We start from the raw sequence: 21,627 nt of genomic DNA on the forward strand, positions 1-21,627 counted from the left end.
GGTGATATGAGGGAAGGGCCTAAGACAAAATACAGACTCGACTGAGAGAGTTAACCGTCAAGCTAGTGATGTTAAAAGAGCGCTTGTTGGGAGGCAACCCAACAAAAGGTAATTCTCTTTTCATAGCTTGTCAATAAGAGTTAAGTAAATTCTCTATTACAAGGAGCTATGTTTGGTGTTGCACACCATAGAAATTTAAGGGTGAATGTGTAATCCTAAGTTTGGTGTTCCACCATGGATTGCATGAAGAACACATTGCACCCTCAGCATAACTAGTTGTCAGCTCCAAACAGTAAGAGAAATTACTCAAAAAGTTGTTTGTTTTCTAGTTCTAGTTTGTTACTTAGTTCATGGTTGTTTTCTAGTTCATATTTTACTTTCTTAATAAAAGTACTTGATGTTTTCTTCATAAGACTCAATTGCTGCATAAGGCAAGAAACTAAGTTTGGTGTTCACATACCAATCTAAGTTCAAAATCCTACAAATATACATGCATGCTAACAATCTCTCAAGTGCTTGGGGAACAAGCAACTTCCAATGACTTACAGGTATTCAATCAATCTCTCGGAAGGAATATGGTGCACGAAATTGTAAATCACACTTTTCACAACTCTGCACAACTAACCATCAAGTGCACTGGATCATCCAAGTAATACCTTACATGAGTAAGGGTCGATCCCATAGAGATTGTCGGCTTGAAACAAGCTATGGTTATTTTGAAAATCTTAGTCAGGAGAGTAATGATAAGAGTGATAGTATTTATGAAAATAAATAACATAAAATAAATGGTACTTGTGATTCAGTAATGAGGAACATGTTGAGGTTCCGGAGATGCTCTGTCATCTGAATCTCTGCTTTCCTACTGTCTTCTTCTCCAAACACACACAGCTCTTTCCATGGCAGGCTGTATGATCCTCTCGGATGAAAAATACCAGGCACTGTCACCGCACGGCTAATCATCTGTCGGTTCCCAGTAGCATCGGAATAGGACCCTTGTCCTTTTGCACACTGTCACTGTGCCCAATATTCGTAGGTTTGAAGCTCATCGCAATCATTCCCTTCCAGATCCTACTCGGAATACCACAGACAAGGTTTAGACTTTCAGGATCCCAAGAATGGCTTCCAATAATTATAGCCTATTCCACGAAGGTTCTAAACTCCGGACTCGGTCCTTGGGTTAGAAACCCAAGAGACACACATTCAAGCTATCGCCCAAAGACTACGTTGAGCTCAGATAGAATGGGAGTGGTTGTCAGGCATGCGTTCATAGAATTGAGAATAATGATGATTGTCACAGATCATCATCTTCTCCGGATTGAAGTATGAATGAATATCTTAGAATAGAATCAAGCGTGATTGAATGGAAAACAGTAGTAATTGCATTAATTCATTGAAACACAGCAGAGCTCCTCACCCCCAACCATGGGGTTTAGAGACTCATGTCGTCAGACATACAATATGAAGTGTAAAAATGTCATAGGGTCCTCAATGAATCTTTAAAAGTAGTTTTTATACTAGACTAGTAACCTAGGTTTACAGAAAATGAGTAACTAAGTGCAGATAGTACACAATTCCACTTCTTGGACCCACTTGGTGTGTGCCTAGGCTGAGCTTTCAACCTTTCACGTTCATATGCCCAAGGTTGGCATTAAACGCCACCCCAGGTGCCAGAATGGGCGGTTAACGCCGAAAAAGGTGCCAGTTCTGGCGTTTTACGCCAGACAGTTTTAGGCTGACTTTAGACGCTGGTTTGGGACCTCAAATCTCAGACAAAGTATAGACTATTATATATTGCTGGAAAGCACAGGATGTCTACTTTCCAACGCAATTGAGAGGGTGCAAATTAAGCTTCTGTTGCTCCAAAAAATCCAGTTCGAGTGCAGGGAGGTCAGAATCCAACAGCATTTGCAGTCCTTTTTCAGCCTCTGAATCTGGTTTTTGCTCAGGTACCTTAATTTCAGCCAGAAAATACCTGAAATTACAGAAAAATACACAAACTCATAGTAAAGCCTAGAAATGTGATTTTTGAACAAAAACTAATAAAAATATAATAAAAAGTAACTAAATTATACTAAAAACTAATTAAAAATATTGCCAAAAAGGGTATAAATTATCCGCTCATCACAACACCAAAATTAAATTATTGCTTGTCCCCAAGCAACTAAAAACAAAATAGGATAAAAATAAGAGAATATACAATGAATTCCAAATTTATCAATGAACTTAGTTCCAATTAGATGAGTAGGACTTGTAGCCTTTTTGCTTCTGAATAGTTTTGGCATCTAACTTTATCATTTAAAGTTCAGAATGATTGGCTTCCATAGGAACTCAGAATTTAGATAGTGTTATTGATTCTCCTATTTCAGTATATTGATTCTTGAACACAGCTACTTTATGAGTCTTGGCCGTGACCCTAAGTATTTTGTTTTCCCGTATTACCACCGGATACATAAATGCCACTGACACATAACTGGGTGAACCTTTTCAGATTGTGAATCAGCTTTGCTAGAGTCCCCAGTTAGAGGTGTCCAGAGCTTTTAAGCACACTCTTTTTGCTTTGGTCCATGACTTTAACCGCACAGTCTCAAGTTTTTCACTTGACACCTTCACGCCACAAGCACATGGTTAGGGATAGCTTGGTTTAGCTGCTTAGGCCAGGATTTTATTCCTGTGGGCCCTCCTATCCATTAATGATCAAAGCCTTGGATCCTTTTGGTGTGCAGAAATCGTGACGGTTCATACCTTGGTAACGGCGCTAAAAACTTAATACGCACATTCATAATCTTAGTTCTTTGTCACAACTTCGCACAACTAACTAGCAAGTGCACTGGGTCGTCCAAGTAATAAACCTTACGTGAGTAAGGGTCCATCCCACGGAGATTGTCAGCTTGAAGTAAGCTATGGTCACCTTGTAAATCTCAGTCAGATGAATTCAATTGATTATGGAGATTTAATAATTAAAAGATAAATAAAACATAAATTAAAGATAGAGATACTTATGTAATTCATTGGTGAGAATTTCAGATAAGCGTATGAAGATGCTTGTTCCTCCTGAACCTCTGCTTTCCTATTGTCTTCATCCAATAATTCATACTCCTTTCTATGGAAAGTTGTATGTTAGGCATCACCATTGTCAATGGCTACATCCTGTCCTCTCAGTGAAAATGGTCCAATGCGCTGTTACTGTATGGCTAATCATCTGTCGGTTCTCGATCATACTGGAATAGGATCCATTGATCTTTTTGCGTCTGTCACTACGCCCAGCACTCGCGAGTTTGAAGCTCGTTGCAGCCATCCCTTCCCAGATCCTACTCGGAATACCACAGACAAGGTTTAGACTTTCCGGATCTCAAGAATGGCCGTCCATGGATTCTAACTTATACCACGAAGATTCTGATTAAGAAACCCAGAGATATTCATTCAATCTAAGGTAGAACTGAAGTGGTCGTCAGGCACGCGTTCATAGGTTGGGAATGATGATGACTGTCATGATCATCACATTCATATTGAAGTGCGAATGAATATATTAGAATCGGAATAAGCTTGAATTGAATAGAAAAATGATAGTACTTTGAATTAATTCATGAGGAACAGCAGAGCTCCACACCTTAATCTATGGTGTGTAGAAACTCTACCGTTGAAAATACATAAGAACAAGGTCCAGGCATGGCCGAATGGCCAGCCCCCATAAAGGTTTAAGATAGCATAAAACTAATCAAAGATGATCCGAAGATGTAAATACAATAGTAAAAAGTCCTATTAATACTAAACTAGTTACTAGGGTTTACAGAAATGAGTAAATGATGCAGAAATCCACTTCTGGGGCCCACTTGGTGTGTGCTTGGGCTGAACATTGAGCTTTACACGTGCAGAGACTTCTCTTGGAGTTGAACGCCAGTTTGTAACCTGTTTCTGGCGTTTAACTCCACTTTGCAACCTGTTTCTGGCGTTTAACTCCAGAATACAACATGGAACTGGTGTTGAACGCCAGTTTGCGTCATCTAAACTCAGGCAAAGTATGGACTATTATATATTGCTGGAAAGCCCTGGATATCTACTTTCCAACGCAATTAAGAGCGCGACATTTGGAGTTCTGTAGCTCCAGAAAATCCACTTTGAGTGCAGGGAGGTCAAAATCCAACAACATCAGCAGTCCTTCTTCAACCTCTGAATCTGATTTTTGCTCAAGTCCCTCAATTTCAGCCAGAAATTACCTGAAATCACAGAAAAACACACAAACTTATTGTAAACTCCAGAAATGTGATTTTTATTTAAAAACTAATAAAAATATATTGAAAACTAACTAAATCATACTAAAAACTATGTAAAAACAATGCCAAAAAGCGTATAAATTATCCGCTCATCACAACACCAAACTTAAATTGTTGCTTGTGCCCAAGCAACTGAAAATCAAATAGGATAAAAAGAAGAGAATATACTATAAATTCCAAAATATCAATGAAACTTAGCTCCAATCAGATGAGCGGGACTTGTAGCTTTTTGCCTCTTGAATAGTTTTGGCATCTCACTTTAACCATTGAAGTTCAGAATGATTGGCATCTATAGGAACTCAGAGTTCAGATAGTGTTATTGATTCTCCTAGTTCAGTATGTTGATTCTTGAACACAGCTACTTTATGAGTCTTGGCCGTGGCCCTAAGCACTTTGTTTTCCAGTATTACCACCGGATACATAAATGCCACAGACACATAACTGGGTGAACCTTTTCAGATTGTGACTCAACTTTGTTAAAGTCCCCAATTAGAGGTGTCCAAAGTTCTTAAGCACACTCTTTTTTTTTTGCTTTGGACCTTGACTTTAACCGCTCAGTCTCAAGCTTTCACTTGACACCTTCACGCCACAAGCACATGGTTAGGGACAACTTGGTTTAGCCGCTTAGGCCAGGATTTTATTCCTTTAGGCCCTCCTATCCACTGATGCTCAAAGCCTTGGATCCTTTTTATTTACCCTTGCCTTTTGGTTTTAAGGGTTATTGGCTTTTTCTGCTTGCTTTTTCTTTCTCTTTCTCTTTTTTTTTCGCCATTTTTTTTCTTTTTTTTTTCGCAAGCTTTTGTATTCACTACTTTTTCTTGCTTCAAGAATCATTTTTATGATTTTTCAGATTATCAAATAACATGTCTCCGTTTTCCTTATTCTTCAAGCGCCAACATATTTAACATTCATAAACCACAATATCAAAAGACATATGCACTGTTTAAGCATTCATTCAGAAAACAAAAAGTATTGTCACCACATCAAAATAATTAAACTAGTTTCAAGGATGAATTCGAAACCATGTACTTCTTGTTCTTTTGTTTTTAGAACATTTTTTCATTTAAGAGAGGTGATGGATTCATAGGACATTCATAACTTTAAGGCATAGACACGTAGACACTAGTGATCATATAGTAAAGACACAAACATAAATAAAACATAAAGCTCCAAAATTGAAAAACAGTAAAATAAATAAACAAAGAGATTAAGGAATGAGTCCACCTTAGTGAGGGTGGCGCCTTCCTCTTCTTGAAGAACAAATGGTGCTTTTGAGATCCTCTATGTTTCTTCCTTGTCTTTGTTGCTCCTCCCTCATAGCTATTTGATCTTCTCTAATTTCATGGAGGATGATGGAATGCTCTTGGTGTTCCATCCTTAGTTGTCCCATGTTGGAGCTTAATTCTCCTAGGGAAGTGTTGATTTGCTCCCAATAGTTTTGTGGAGGACAGTGCATCCCCTGAGGCATCTCAGGAATTTCATGGTGAGGAATTTCCTCATGCTCATGTTGAGGTCCATGATCTCTTGTTTGCTCCATCCTTTTCTTAGTGATGGGATTGTGGTGCACGAAATTGTGATGTCCAGGCTCAAACAATCCCTGGCAACGTGAGCAACTTGGTACGCGCAATCGTGATTACACTTTGATTATGTAAAATCCATGGCTCTTTCTTTCCCTGGCAATGGCGCCAAGAACATGGAGCCAATGCCATGGTTCACAACTTCGATACAACTAACCAGCAAGTGCACTGGGTCGTCCAAGTAATACCTTACGTGAGTAAGGGTCGAATCCCACGGAGATTGTTGGTATGAAGCAAGCTATGGTCACCTTGCAAATCTCAGTTAGGCCGATATAAATTGATAATGGTGTTTTCGAATAATAAATAATAGAATAGGGATAGAGGTACTTATGTAAATCATTGGTAGGAATTTCAGATAAGCGAATGGAGATGTTTTTCGTTCCTCTAAACCTCTGCTTTCCTGCTATCTTCATCCAATCAGTCTTACTCCTTTCCATGGCTGGCTTTATGCAAGGGCATCACCGTCGTCAGTGGCTACATCCCCTCCTCTCAGTGAAAAATATGCTCACATGCTCTGTCACAGCATGGCTAATCATCTGTCGGTTCTCGATCATGCTGGAATAGGATCCACCCTCCTTTTGCGTCTGTCACTAACGCCCAGCACTCGCGAGTTTGAAGCTCGTCACAGTCATCCAATCATTGAATCCTACTCGGAATACCACAGACAAGGTTTAGACTTTCCGGATTCTCTTGAATGCCGCCATCATTCTAGCTTACGCCATGAAGATTCTGGTTAGGAGATCTAAGAGATATTCATTCTAGCTTATTTCATGTAGAACGGAAGTGTTTGTCAGGCACGTGTTCATAGGGGAGAAAGGTGATGAACGTCACACATAATCATCACCTTCATCACGTTCTTGGGTGCGAATGGATATTTTAGAAGCGAAATAAGATGAATTGAATAGAAAACAGTAGTACTTTGCATTAATCTTTGAGGAACAGCAGAGCTCCACACCTTAATCTATGGAGTGTAGAAACTCTACCGTTAAAAATACATAAGTGAAAGGTCCAGGCATGGCCGAATGGCCAGCCCCTCTGATCTAAGAACCAGGCATCCAAAGATGATCAAAGATACCTAATACAATAGTAAAGGGTCCTATTTATAATAAACTAGTCACTAGGGTTTACATGAGTAAGTAATTGATGCATAAATCCACTTCCGGGGCCCACTTGGTGTGTGTTTGGGCTGAGCTTGAGTGTTGCACGTGTAGAGGTCCTTCTTGGAGTTGAACGCCAGCTTTTGTGCCAGTTTGGGCGTTCAACTCTGGTTTTGGCTCCTTTTCTGGCGCTGGACGCCAGGTTTGGGTAGAAAGCTGGCGTTGAACGGCAGTTTACGTCATCTATTCTTGGCCAAAGTATGGACTATTATATATTGCTGGAAAGCCCTAGATGTCTACTTTTCAACGCAATTCGAAGCGCACCATTTCGATTTCTGTAGCTCCAGAAAATCCACTTTGAGTGCAGGGAGGTCAGAATCCAACAGCATCAGCAGTCCTTCTTCAACCTCTGAATCTGATTTCTGCTCAAGTCCCTCAATTTCAGCCAGAAAATACCTGAAATCACAGAAAAACACACAAACTCATAGTAAAGTCCAGAAATGTGAATTTAACATAAAAACTAATGAAAACATCCCTAAAAGTAACTAGATCCTACTAAAAACATACTAAAAACAATGTCAAAAAGCGTATAAATTATCCGCTCATCACAACACCAAACTTAAATTGTTGCTTGTCCCCAAGCAACTAAAAAATCAAATAGGATAAAAAGAAGAGAATATACTATAAATTCCAAACCATCAATGAAACAGAGCTTCAATCATATGAGCGGGACTTATAGCTTTTTGCCTCTTGAATAGTTTTGGCATCTCACTTTATCCATTGAAGTTCAGAATGATTGGCACCTATAGGAACTTCAGATTTCGAATAGTGTTATTGACTCTCCTAGTTCTGTATGATGATTCTTGAACACAGCTTCTTTATGAGTCTTGGCCGTGGCCCTAAGCACTTTGTTTTCCAGTATTACCACCGGATACATAAATGCCACAGACACATAATTGGGTGAACCTTTTCAGATTGTGACTCAGCTTTGCTAAAGTCCCCAATTAGAGGTGTCCAGGGTTCTTAAGCACACTCTTTTTTTGCTTTGGACCTTGACTTTAACCGCTCAGTCTCAAGTTTTCACTTGACACCTACACGCCACAAGCACATGGTTAGGGACAGCTTGGTTTAGCCGCTTAGACCAGGATTTTATTCCTTTAGGCCCTCCTATCCACTGATGCTCAAAGCCTTGGGATCCTTTTTATTTGCCCTTGCCTTTTGGTTTTAAGGGTTATTGGCTTTTTGCTCTTGCCTCTTGGTTTTAAGAGCTTTTGGCTTTTTCTGCTTGCTTTTGCTTTTTCTTTCTATTTTTTTTCGCCTATTATTTTTTTCTGCAAGCTTTGTTCTTTGCTGCTTTTTCTTGCTTCAAGAATCATTTTTATGATTTTTCAGATTATCAAATAACATGTCTCCTAGTCATCATTCTTTCAAGAGCCAGCATATTTAACATTCTTAAACAACAACTTCAAAAGACATATGCAATGTTCAAGCATTCATTCAGAAAACAAGAAGCATTGTCACCACATCAATATAATTAAACTAAGTTCAAGGATAAATTCGAAACTCATGTACTTCTTGTTCTGTTGAATTAAAACTATTTTTTATTTAAGAGAGGTGATGGATTCATAGGACATTCATAACTTTAAGACATAGTTACTAACTACTAATGATCATGTAATGAAGACACAAACATAGATAAGCACATAACATAGAAAACGAAAAATAGAAGAAATAAGAACAAGGAATGAATCCACCTTAGTGATGGTGGCGTTTCCTTCTTGAGGAACCAATGATGTCCTTGAGCTCTTCTATATCTCTTCCTTGTCTTTGTTGCTCCTCCCTCATTGCTTTTTGATCTTCTCTTATTTCATGGAGCATGATGGAGTGCTCTTGATGTTCCACCCTTAGTTGTCCCATATTGGAACTCAATTCTCCTAGGGAGGTGTTGATTTGCTCCCAATAGTTTTGTGGAGGAAAGTGCATTTGAGGCATTTCCGGGATCTTATAGTGATGAGCTTCATACGCCTCTTGAGCTCCATGAATGGGCTCTCTTGCTTGCTCTATCTTTTTCTTAGTGATGGGCTTGTCCTCTTTAATGAGGATATCTCCCTCTATGTCAATCCCAGCTGAATTGCATAGGTGGCAAATGAGGTGAGGAAAGGCTAACCTTGCCATAGTGGAAGACTTGTCAGCCACCTTGTAAAGTTCTTGAGGTATAATCTCATGAACTTCCACCTCTTCTCCAATCATGATGCTATGGATCATGATGGCCCGGTCTATAGTAACTTCAGACCGGTTGCTAGTGGGAATGATTGAGCATTGAATGAACTCCAACCATCCTCTAGCTACAGGCTTAAGGTCCAATCTTCTTAGTTGAACTGGTTTGCCTTTGGAGTCAATCTTCCATTGAGCTCCTTTTACACATATGTCCATAAGGACTTGGTCCAACCTTTGATCAAAGTTGACTCTCCTTGTGTAGGGGCGTGCATCTCCTTGCATCATGGGCAAGTTAAACGCCAACCTCACATTCTCCGGACTAAAATCTAAGTATTTCCCCCGAACCATTGTAACATAATTCTTTGGATCCGGGTTCTTACTTTGATCATGGTTCTTGGTGATCCATGCATTGGCATAGAACTCTTGAACCCTTAGGATGCCGACTTGTTAGATGGGATTTGTTAGAACTTCCCAACCTCTTCTTTGAATTTCATGTCTGATCTCCGGATACTCATTTCTTTTGAGTTTGAAAGGGACCTCAGGGATCACCTTCTTCTTGGCCACAACATCATAGAAGTGGTCTTGATGGGCTTTGGAGATGAACTTTTCCATCTCCCATGATTCGGATGTGGAAGCTTTTGTCTTCCCTTTCCCCTTTCTAGAGGATTCTCCGGTCTTAGGTGCCATCAATGGTAATGGAAAAACAAAAAGCTTATGCTTTTACCACACCAAACTTAGAATTTTGCTCGCCCTCGAGCAATAAAAGAAAGAATAGATGAAGGAGAAGAAGAAATAGAGGAGAGGGAGAGAGGGAAGTGTTTCGGCCAAGAAGGGTGTAGAGGGGTGTTGTTGTGTGAATTTGGTGAAGAATGGAGGGCTTTATATAGGGGAGGGACGGGGGTATGGTTTCTGCCATATGGGTGGGTTTGGGTGGGAAATTGGTTTTGAATTTTGAAGGTAGGTGGAGTTTATGAGGTAGGTTTTTGGGGAAGAGTGGATGGATGTGAGTGGTGAAGAGGTGATGGGGAAGAGAGATTGAGGTGATTGGTGAAGGGTTTTTGGGGAAGAGTGTTTATGGGGTTGTGTGAAAGAGAGTGGTGAGAAGAAGTGAGTGGAGGTAGGTGGGGATCCTGTAGGATCCACAGATCCTGAGTGGATCCTGTGGGGTCCACATATCTTGAGGTGTTCAAGGATTTACATCCCTGCACCCATTAGGCATGTAAAAATGCCTTTGCACACAACTCTGGGCGTTCAGCGCCAGGTTGGTGGCCATTTTGGGCGTTCAACGCCCATTTGTGTGCCACTTCTGGCGTTGAACGCCAGAACCATGCCTGTTCTGGCGTTCAGCGCTCAGAAGCTGCCCATTTTGGGCGTTCAGCGCCAGAACCATGCTCTGTTCTGGCGCTGAACACCAGACAGATGCTCCTCCAGGGTGTGATTTTTCTTCTGCTGTTTTTGATTCCGTTTTCAACTTTTATATTTATTTTGTGACTCCACATGATCATGAACCTACAAAGACATGTAACTAAGAAAAATATAGTTAGATAAATAAAAATTGGGTTGCCTCCCAACAAGTGCTTCTTTAATGTCAATAACTTGACAGTGGGCTCTCATGGAGCCTCAAAGATGTGCAGAGCTTTATTGAGAATCTCCAACACCAAACTTAGAGTTTGGATATGGGAGTTCAACACCAAACTTAGAGTTTGGTTGTGGCCTCCCAACACCAAACTTAGAGTTTGACTGTGGGGGCTCTGGTTGACTCTGCTTTGAGAGAAGCTTTTTCTGCTTCCTCTTCATGGTTGTAGAGGGAGATCCTTGAGTTTTAAACACAAGGGAGTTCTCATTCCATTGAAGGACTATTTCACCTCTGTCAACATCAATCACAGCTCTTGCTGTGACCAGGAAAGGTCTTCCTAGGATGATGGATTCATCCTCTTCCTTTCCAGTATCCAGGACTATGAAATCAGCAGGGATGTAAAGGCTTTCAACCTTTACTAACACGTCCTCTACTTGTCCATAAGCCTATTTTCTTGAATTGTCTGCCATCTCTAATGAGATTTTAGCAGCTTGCACCCCATAGATTCCCAGTTTCTCTATTACAGAGAGGGGCATGAGGTTTATTCCTGAACCAAGGTCACACAGAACCTTAAAGATCATGGTGCCTATGGTACAGGGTATTATGAACTTTCCAGGATCCTGTCTCTTCTGAGGCAATGTCAATTGATCCAGATCACTTAGTTCATTGATGAACAAGGGAGGTTCAACTTTCCAAGTATCAATGCCAAATAATTTGGCATTCAGCTTCATGATTGCACCAAGAAACTTGGCAGTTTGCTCTTCAGTAACATCCTCATTCTCTTCAGAAGAGGAATACTCATTAGAGCTCATGAAGGGCATAAAGAGGTTCAATGGAATCTGTATGGTCTCTAGATGAGCCTCAGAGTCCTTTGGTTCCTCAGAGGGAAGCTCCTTATTGATGACTGGACGTCCCAGGAGGTCTTCCTCCTTGGGATTCACGTCCTCCACTCCCCTTGTAGGTTCGGCCATGGTGCTTATGTCAATGGCCTTGCACTCTCCTTTTGCATTCTCTTCTGTATTGCTTGGGAGAGTACTAGGAGGGATTTCAGTGATCCTTTTACTCAGCTGGCGCACTTGTGCATCCAAATTTCTAATGGAAGATCTTGTTTCATTCATGAAACTTACAGTGGCTTTAGACAGATCAGAGACTAAGTTTGCCAAATTAGAAGTATTTTGTTAAGAGTTCTCTGTCTGTTGCTGAGTTGATGATGGAAAAGGCTTGCTATTGCTAAACCTATTTCTTCCACCATTATTAAAGCCTTGTTGAGGCTTTTGATCCTTCCATGAGAAATTTGGATGATTTCTCCATGTTGAGTTATAGGTGCTTCCATAAGATTCACCTAAGTAATTTACCTCTGCTATTGCAGGGTTCTCATGATCACAAGCTTCTTCTTCAGAAGATGCCTCTTGAGTACTGTTGGATGCAGCTTGCATTCCATGCAGACTCTGAGAGATCATATTGACTTTCTGAGTCAATATTTTATTCTGAGCCAATATGGCATTCAGAGTATCAACTTCAAGAACTCCCTTCTTCATAGGCGTCCCATTACTCACAGGATTCCTTTCAGAAGTGTACAAAACTGGTTATTAGCAACCATGTCAATGAGTTCTTGAGCTTCTGTAGGCGTTTTCTTTAGGTGAATGGATCCACCTGCAGAAGTGTCCAGTGACATCTTTGATAGCTCAGATAGACCATCATAGAATATATTCAGGATGGTCCATTCTGAAAGCATGTCAGAAGGAAACTTTTTGGTCAACTGTTTGTATCTTCCCAAGCTTCATAGAGGGATTCACCTTCTTTCTGTTTGAAAGTTTGAACATCCACTCTAAGCTTGCTCAGCTTTTGAGGAGGAAAGAACTTGGCTAAGAAAGCCGTGACCAGCTTATCCCAAGAGTTCAGGCTGTCTTTGGGTTGAGAATCCAACCATAATCTAGCTTTGTCTCTTACAGCAAAAGGGAAAAGCATGAGCCTGTAGACTTCAGGATCTACTCCATTAGTCTTAACAGTATCACATATCTGCAAGAATTCAGTTAAGAACTGAAAAGGATCTTCAGATGGAAGTCCATGAAACTTGCAGTTCTGCTGCATCAGAGAAACTAATTGAGGTTTCAACTCAAAGTTGTTTGCTCCAATGGCAGGAATGGAGATGCTTCTTCCATGTAAATTGGAATTAGGTGCAGTAAAGTCACCAAGCATCTTCCTTACATTATTATTATTTTCGGCTGCCATCTCCTCTTCCTGTTCGAAAATTTCTGAAAGGTTATCTCTGGATTGTTGTATTTTAGCTTCTCTTAATTTTCTCTTCAGAGTCCTTTCAGGTTCTGGATCTGCTTTCACAAGAATGTTCTTATCCTTGCTCCTGCTCATATGACAAAGAAGAGGGCACAGAAAAATAATAATAATAATAATAGAGATCCTTTATACCACAGTATAGGGGTCCCTTTGTGAGTGGGAGAAAAGAGGGGGAGATAAAGAATGTAATATAATGGAAGATACACAACTGTGAGGATGGCAGAGATGTGAGATGAGATGTTAGTATATGAATGAATAAATAGAATAAGATGGGGAAGGGATAATTTTCGAAAAATATTTTTGAAAAAGAGTTAGTGATTTTTGAAAATAGTTTTTGAAAAATGTTAGTAATTTTCGAAAATTAAGATTTAAAAATTAAAAATCAAAATAATTAATAAATCAAAAAGAAATTTTGAAAAAGGGGGAAGATATTTTCGAAAATGAGAGAGAGAGTTAGTTAGGTAGTTTTGAAAAAGTTAAGAAACAAACAAAAAGTTAGTTAGTTAGTTGAAACAAATTTTGAAAAGATAAGGAGTTAGGAAGTTAGAAAAGATATTTTGAAAAATTTTTGAAAAAGATAAGATAAGAAGATATTTTTGAAAAGATATGATAAAAATTAGTTTTTGAAAAAGATTTGAATTTTTAAAATCACAATTAATGACTTGATTCACAAGAAATCACAATATATGATTCTAGAACTTAAAGTTTGAATCTTTCTTAACAAGTAAGTAACAAACTTGAAATTTTTTGAATCAAAACATTAATTGTTTATGTTATTTTCGAAAATTTAATACAAAAATAAGAAAAAGATTTTTGAAAAATATTTTTAGAATTTTCAAAAATAACTAAGAAATTTGAAATAGATTTGATTTTTGAAAAAGATTTTGAAAAAGATAAGATTTTTAAATTGAAAATTCGATTTGACTCATAAGAAACAACTTGATTTTAAAAATTTTTGAAAAAGTCAATCCAAATTTTCGAATTTGAAGAGAGAAAAAGGGAAAGATATTTTTTTTTTGATTTTTTTTTGAATTTTTTATGATGAGAGAGAAAAACACTAAAAAGATGCAATGCATGAAATTTTTAGATCAAAACATGTGATGCATGCAAGAATGCTATGAATGTCAAGATGAACACCAAGAACACTATGAATGTCAAGATGAACATCATAGACACAATTTTGAAAAATTTTTAATGCAAAGAAAACATGCAAGACACCAAACTTAGAATTCTTTAATGCTTAGACTCTAAGAAACGAAAAATGCACATGTAAAACAAGAAAAGACACAAAACATGCAAATGCAAAGATCAAACAAGAAGACTTACCAAGAACAACTTGAAGATCATGAAGAACACTATGAATGCATGAGAACTTTCGAAAAATGCAAGATGCACATGCAATTGACACCAAACTTATAACATGACTCAAGACTCAAACAAGAAACACAAAATATTTTTTATTTTTATGATTTTATGATTTTTTTGTATTTTCTTTTAATTTTTTCGAAAATCATTTTGAAAAAGAAAAAAAAGGATTCCAAAATTTTTAATATGAATTCCAGGAATCTTGCCATGTTAGTCTAAAGCTCCAATCTGAGGGTTAGACATGGCTTAATAGCCAGTCAAGCTTTAGCAGAACTTTACATTCAGTAGCCAATTTGCTAAGAAAGATAAAGAAGCTCTTCTCTTGAGTCCAAAAGAATTGAGACATGGCTTTACAGCCAGTCAGTCTTCAACATGCTTCATGAAACACTAGAATTCATTCTTAAAAATTTTGAAGAAAAATATATTTTTGAAAACATTTTTTTTTCGAAAACAGATGAGAAATTTTTGAAAAATTTTTGAAAAGAAAATAGAAAGAAAATTACCTAATCTGAGCAACAAGATGAACCATCAGTTGTCCAAACTCGAACAATCCCCAGCAACGGTGCCAAAAACTTGGTGCACGAAATTGTGATGTCCAGGCTCAAACAATCCCTGGCAACGTGAGCAACTTGGTACGCGCAATCGTGATTACACTTTGATTATGTAAAATTCATGGCTCTTTCTTTCCCTGGCAATGGCGCCAAGAACATGGAGCCAATGCCATGGTTCACAACTTCGATACAACTAACCAGCAAGTGCACTGGGTCGTCCAAGTAATACCTTACGTGAGTAAGGGTCGAATCCCACGGAGATTGTTGGTATGAAGCAAGCTATGGTCACCTTGCAAATCTCAGTTAGGCAGATATAAATTGATAATGGTGTTTTCGAATAATAAATAATAGAATAGAGATAGAGGTACTTATGTAAATCATTGGTAGGAATTTCAGATAAGCGAATGGAGATGTTTTTCGTTCCTCTGAACCTCTGCTTTCCTGCTATCTTCATCCAATCAGTCTTACTCCTTTCCATGGCTGGCTTTATGCAAGGGCATCACCGTTGTCAGTGGCTACATCCCCTCCTCTCAGTGAAAAATATGCTCACATGCTCTGTCACAGCACGGCTAATCATCTGTCGGTTCTCGATCATGCTGGAATAGGATTCACCCTCCTTTTGCGTCTGTCACTAACGCCCAGCACTCACGAGTTTGAAGCTCGTCACAGTCAATCATTGAATCCTACTCGGAATACCATAGACAAGGTTTAGACTTTCCGGATTCTCTTGAATGCCACCATCATTCTAGCTTACGCCACGAAGATTCTGGTTAGGAGATCTAAGAGATATTCATTCTAGCTTATTTCATGTAGAACGGAAGTGTTTGTCAGGCACGTGTTCATAGGGGAGAAAGGTGATGAGCGTCACACATAATCATCACCTTTATCACGTTCTTGGGTGCGAATGGATATCTTAGAAGCGAAATAAGATGAATTGAATAGAAAACAGTAGTACTTTGCATTAATCTTTGAGGAACAACAGAGCTCCACACCTTAATCTATGGAGTGTAGAAACTCTACCGTTAAAAATACATAAGTGAAAGGTCCAGGCATGGCCGAATGGCCAGCCCCTCTGATCTAAGAACCAGGCATCCAAAGATGATCAAAGATACCTAATACAATAGTAAAGGGTCCTATTTATAATAAACTAGTCACTAGGGTTTACATGAGTAAGTAATTGATGCATAAATCCACTTTCGGGGCCTACTTGATGTGTGTTTGGGCTGAGCTTGAGTGTTGTACATGTAGAGGTCCTTCTTGGAGTTGAACGCCAGCTTTTGTGCCAGTTTGGGCGTTCAACTCTGGTTTTGGCTCCTTTTCTGGCGCTGGACGCCAGGTTTGGGTAGAAAGCTGGCGTTGAACGCCAGTTTACATCATCTATTATTGGCCAAAGTATAGACTATTATATATTTCTGGAAAGCCCTGGATGTCTAATTTCCAACGCAATTGGAAGCGCGCTATTTCGAGTTCTGTAGCTCCAGAAAATCCACTTTGAGTGCAGGGAGGTCAGAATCCAACAGCATTAGCAGTCCTTCTTCAACCTCTGAATCTGATTTCTGCTCAAGTCCCTCAATTTCAGCCAGAAAATACCTGAAATCACAGAAAAACACACAAACTCATTGTAAAGTCCAGAAATGTGAATTTAACATAAAAACTAATGAAAACATCCCTAAAAGTAACTAGATCCTACTAAAAACATACTAAAAACAATGTCAAAAAGCATATAAATTATCCGCTCATCAGCTTGTCCTCTTCAATGAGGATGTCTCCCTCTATGTCAACTCCAACCGAATTGCAGAGGTGGCAAATAAGGTGAGAAAAGGCTAACCTTGCCAAAGTAGAGGACTTGTCAGCTACCTTGTCGAGTTCTTAAGGTATAATCTCATGAACCTCTACTTCCTCCCCAATCATGATACTATGGATCATGATGGCCCGATCTATAGTAACTTCAGACCGGTTGCTAGTAGAAATGATTGAGCATTTAATAAACTCCAACCATCCTCTAGCTATAGACTTAAGGTCCAGTCTTCTTAATTGAACCGGATTGCCTCTTGAGTCAATTTTTCATTGAGCTCCTTCTACACATATGTCCATGAGGACTTGGTCCAACCTTTGATCAAAGTTGACCCTTCTAGTGTAGGGGCGTGAAATTTCTTCCATCATTGGCAAGTTGAACGCCAGCCTTACATTTTCCGAACTGAAATCTAAGTAGTTCCCCCGAACCATGGTGAGCCAATGCTTTGGATTCGGGTTCACACTTTGATCATGGTTCCTAGTGATCCATGCGTTTGCATAGAACTCTTGAACCATTAAGATCCGGACTTGTTGAATGGGGTTGGTGAGAACTTCCCAACCTCTTCTTTGGATCTCAAGTCGGATCTCCGGATACTCATTATTTTTGAGCTTGAAAGGAACCTCAGATATCACTTTCTTCTTGGTCACAACTTCATAGAGGTTGTCTTGATGGACCTTTGAGATGAATCTCTCCATCTCCTATGACTCAGAGGTGGAAGCAATTGTCTTCCCTTTCCTCTTTCTTGAGGTTTCTCTGGCCTTAGGTGCCATTAATGGTTATGGAAAAACAAAAAGCTATGCTTTTACCACATCAAACTTAAAATGTTTGCTCGTCCCCGAGCAAAAGAAGAAAGAAAGAAGGAAAAGAAGAAGAGAAATGGAGGAGAGGGAGAGAGGGGTGTATTCGGCCAAGGGGAAGAAGAGAGGGTTGTGTTGTGTGAAAATGAAGAAGGAATGAGGGGTTTATATAGGAGTGTGGGAAGGGTTAGGGTTCGGCCATTAGGGTTGGGTTTGGGAGGGAAAATAGTTTGAATTTTGAAGGTAGGTGGGGTTTATGGGGAAGAGAAGATGGATGTGAGTGGTGAGGGGGTGATGGGAAAGAGTGATTAAGGTGATTGGTGAAGGGTATTTGGGGAAGAGAGTTATGAAAAGGCGTGAAGAGGAGAGAAGAAAAGGTAAGGATCCTGTGGGGTCCACAAATCCTGAGGGGATCTTGTGGGGTCCACAGATCAAGTGGGGTCAAGGACTTAACATCCCTGCTCTAATTAGGCGTGTAAAATGCCCTTGCTGTGCAATCCTGGCCTTTAACGCCAGACTGCTGCTTGTTTCTGGCGTTAAACACCCAAATGTAGCCTGTTTCTGGCATTTAACGCCAGGAAGATGCTTGTTTCTGGCGTTAAACGCCAGCTTGGTGCTTGTTTCTGGCGTTAAACGCCAGACCGATGCTTGTTTCTGGCGTTTAAACGCCAAACTGCTCTCCTGCAGGGTGTGCTGTTTTCAATGCTATTTTTCATTCTATTTTTGATTTTTCAGTAGTTTATGTGACTTCACATGATCTTCATCCTAATAAAACATGAAATAACAAAAAGAAAATAAAATAGATATGATTAAATAACATTGGGTTGCCTCCCAACAAGCGCTTCTTTAATGTCAATAGCTTGACAGTGAGCTCTCATGGAGCCTCACAGATAATCAGAGTAAGGTTGGAACCTCCCAACACCAAACTTAGAGTTTGAATGTAGGGGTTCAACACCAAACTTAGAGTTTGGTTGTGGCCTCCCAACACCAAACTTAGAGTTTGACTGTGGGGGCTTTGGTTGACTCTATAGTGAGAGAAGCTTTTCATGCTTTCTCTCAATGGTTACAGAAGGAGATCCTTGAGTTTCAAACACAAGGTTGTCCTCATTCAGTTGGTGGACCAACTCTCCTCTGTCCACATTAATCACAGCTCTTGCTGTGGCTAGGAAGGGTCTTCCAAGGATGATGGATTCATCCTCATCCTTCCCAATGTCTAGGATTATGAAATCAGCAGGGATGTAAAGTCCTTTAACCTTTACTAACACGTCCTCTACTTGTCCATAAGCCTATTTTCTTGAGTTTTCTGCCATCTCTAATGAGATTCTGGCAGCTTGCACCTCAAAGATCCCAAGTTTCTCCATTACAGAGAGTGGCATTAAGTTTATTCCTGACCCCAGGTCACACAGAGCCTTCTCAAAGGTCATGGTGCCTATGGTACAGGGTATTAAGAATTTGCCAGGATCCTGTTTCTTTTGAGGTGATTTCTTCCTATCCAATGCATTCAGTTCATTGGTGAGCAAGGGAGGTTCATCTTCCCAAGTCTCATTACCAAATAATTTGGCATTCAGCTTCATGATTGCACCAAGGTACTTAGCAACTAGCTCTTCAGTAATGTCTTCATTCTCTTCAGAAGAAGAATACTCATCAGAGCTTATGAAGGGCAGAAGGAGGTTCAATGGAATCTCTATGGTCTCTAGATGAGCCTTAGATTCCTTGGGTTCCTCAAAGGGAAACTCCTTATTGGTCACTGAACGTCCCAGGAGGTCTTCCTCACTAGGATTCACGTCCTCCTCCTCCCTTGTAGGTTCGGCCATGATGGTCAAATCAATGGCCTTGCACTCTCTCTTTGGATTTTCTTCTGTATTGCTTGGGAGAGTACTAGGAGGTGTTTCAGTGACTCTTTTACTCAGCTGGCCCACTTGTGCCTCCAAATTCCTAATGGAGGACCTTGTTTCATTCATGAAACTCACAGTAGACTTAGATAGATCAGAGACTATATTTGCTAAGCTAGATGGGTTATGCTCAGAATTCTCTGTCTGTTGCTGAGTGGATGATGGAAAAGGTTTGCTATTGCTAAACCTGTTTCTTCCACCATTATTAATGTCTTTTTGAGGATTTTGTTGATCCTTCCATGAGAAATTTGGATGATTTCTCCATGAGGGATTATAGGTGTTTCCATAGGGTTCACCCATGTAATTCACCTCTGCTATTGTAGGGTTCTCAGAATCATAAGCTTCTTCTTCAGAAGATGCCTCTTTAGTACTGTTGGATGATTCCTTCAATCCATTCATACTCTGAGAGATCATATTGACTTGTTGAGTCAATATTTTGTTCTTAGCCAATATGGCATTCAGAGTATCAATTTCAAGAACTCCCTTCCTTTGAGGCGTCCCATTACTTATAGAATTCCTCTCAAAAGTGTACATGAACTGGTTATTAGCAACGATGTCAATGAGTTCTTGAGCTTCTGCAGGCATTTTCTTTAGGTGAATGGATCCACCTGCAAAATGGTCCAATGACATTTTAGATAATTCAAACAGACCATCATAGAATATATCCAGGATGGTCCATTCTGAAAGCATGTCAGAAGGACACTTTTTGGTCAGTTCCTTGTATCTCTCCCAAGCTTCATAGAGGGATTCACCTTCTTTCTGTCTGAAGGTTTGAACATCCACTCTAAGCTTGCTAAGCTTTTGAGGAGGAAAGAACTTGGCTAAGAAAGCCGTGACCAGCTTATCCCAAGAGTTCAGGCTATCCTTAGGTTGAGAGTCCAACCATATTCTAGCTCTGTCTCTTACAGCAAACGGGAAAAGCATGAGCCTGTAGACCTCGGGATCAACCCCATTGGTCTTAACAGTATCACAGATTTGCAAGAATTCAGTTAAGAACTGAAAAGGATCTTCTGATGGAAGTCCATAAAACTTGCAGTTCTGTTGCATCAGAGAAACTAATTGAGGTTTCAGCTCAAAGTTGTTGGCTCCAATGGCAGGGATTGAGATGCTTCTTCCATGTAAATTAGAATTTGGTGCAGTGAAGTCACCAAGCATCTTCCTTGCATTGTTATTATTTTTGGCCATGTCTTCTTCTTTTTCAAAAATTTCTGTCAGATTTTCTCCAGAGAGTTGTGCTTTAGCTTCCCTTAGCTTCCTCTTCAGAGTCCTTTCAGGTTCAGGATCAGCCTCAACAAGAATGTTCTTATCCTTGTTCCTGCTCATATGAAAAAGAAGAAAACAGAAAAGAAAATATGGAATCCCCTATGTCACAGTATAGAGATTCCTAATGTAAGTAGAAGAAGAAAAGAAATTCGAGCACAGAAAGAGGAGAGGGTTCGAATTTTTAAATGAAGAGAAGTGTTAGTAAATAAATAAAATAATTAGAAAGAGATGAGGGGGAGAGAATTTTGAAAATTAAATAAATTAAAATAAAAGTAATTTTGGTTTTAATTTAAAATCAAAGTTAGAATTCGAAAATTAAAAAGAAAAATGAAATTGAATTAAATTAAATTAAAGTTTAAAACAATTAGTTAATTAAAAAGGAATTTTAAAAAAGAGGGAAGGGATTTTCGAAAATTAGAAAGAGAGAGTTAGTTAGGTAGTTTTGAAAAAGATAAGAATCAAACAAAAAGATAAGATTGATTGAAAAAGATTTGAAACTTAATTTTTGAAAAGAAGTTAGAAAAGAAGTTAGAAAAGATTTTGAAATTGATTTTGAAAAAGATGTGATTGAAACTTATTTTGAAAAAGATTTGAAAAAGAAATTAAAAAGATTTGATTTTGAAAATTAAAGTTGATTACTTGACTAACAACAAACTAAAAAGATATGATTTGAAATTTAAAGATTGAACCTTTCTTAATAGGCAAGTAACAAACTTAAAAAATTTTTAATCAATCACATTAATTGTTAGTAAAGATTTCTAAATTATGAACAAGATAAAAAAAAGATTTTTGAAAATTAATTTGAAATTTTCGAAAATATGAAAGAAAAAATGAAAAAGATTTGATTTTTGAAAAAGATTTGAAAAAGATAGAATTTTTAAATTTAAAATTTGATTTGACTCATAAGAAACAACTAGATTTTAAAAATTTT

The 21,627-nt window shown here is 38.9% G+C and overlaps 1 non-coding gene across 1 annotated transcript; it reads left to right on the top strand.

Annotated features, from left to right (window-relative positions):
* The first annotated feature begins 20,117 nt into the window (after positions 1-20,117).
* LOC112753621 (small nucleolar RNA R71) lies at positions 20,118-20,225 on the top strand. Its single transcript, XR_003177998.1, has one exon. It is a non-coding gene; the product is annotated as a small nucleolar RNA R71 (small nucleolar RNA).
* The last annotated feature ends 1,402 nt before the right edge of the window (positions 20,226-21,627 follow it).

Source organism: Arachis hypogaea, chromosome 15, assembly GCF_003086295.3.
Source record: "Arachis hypogaea cultivar Tifrunner chromosome 15, arahy.Tifrunner.gnm2.J5K5, whole genome shotgun sequence".
NCBI lineage: Eukaryota > Viridiplantae > Streptophyta > Magnoliopsida > Fabales > Fabaceae > Arachis > Arachis hypogaea.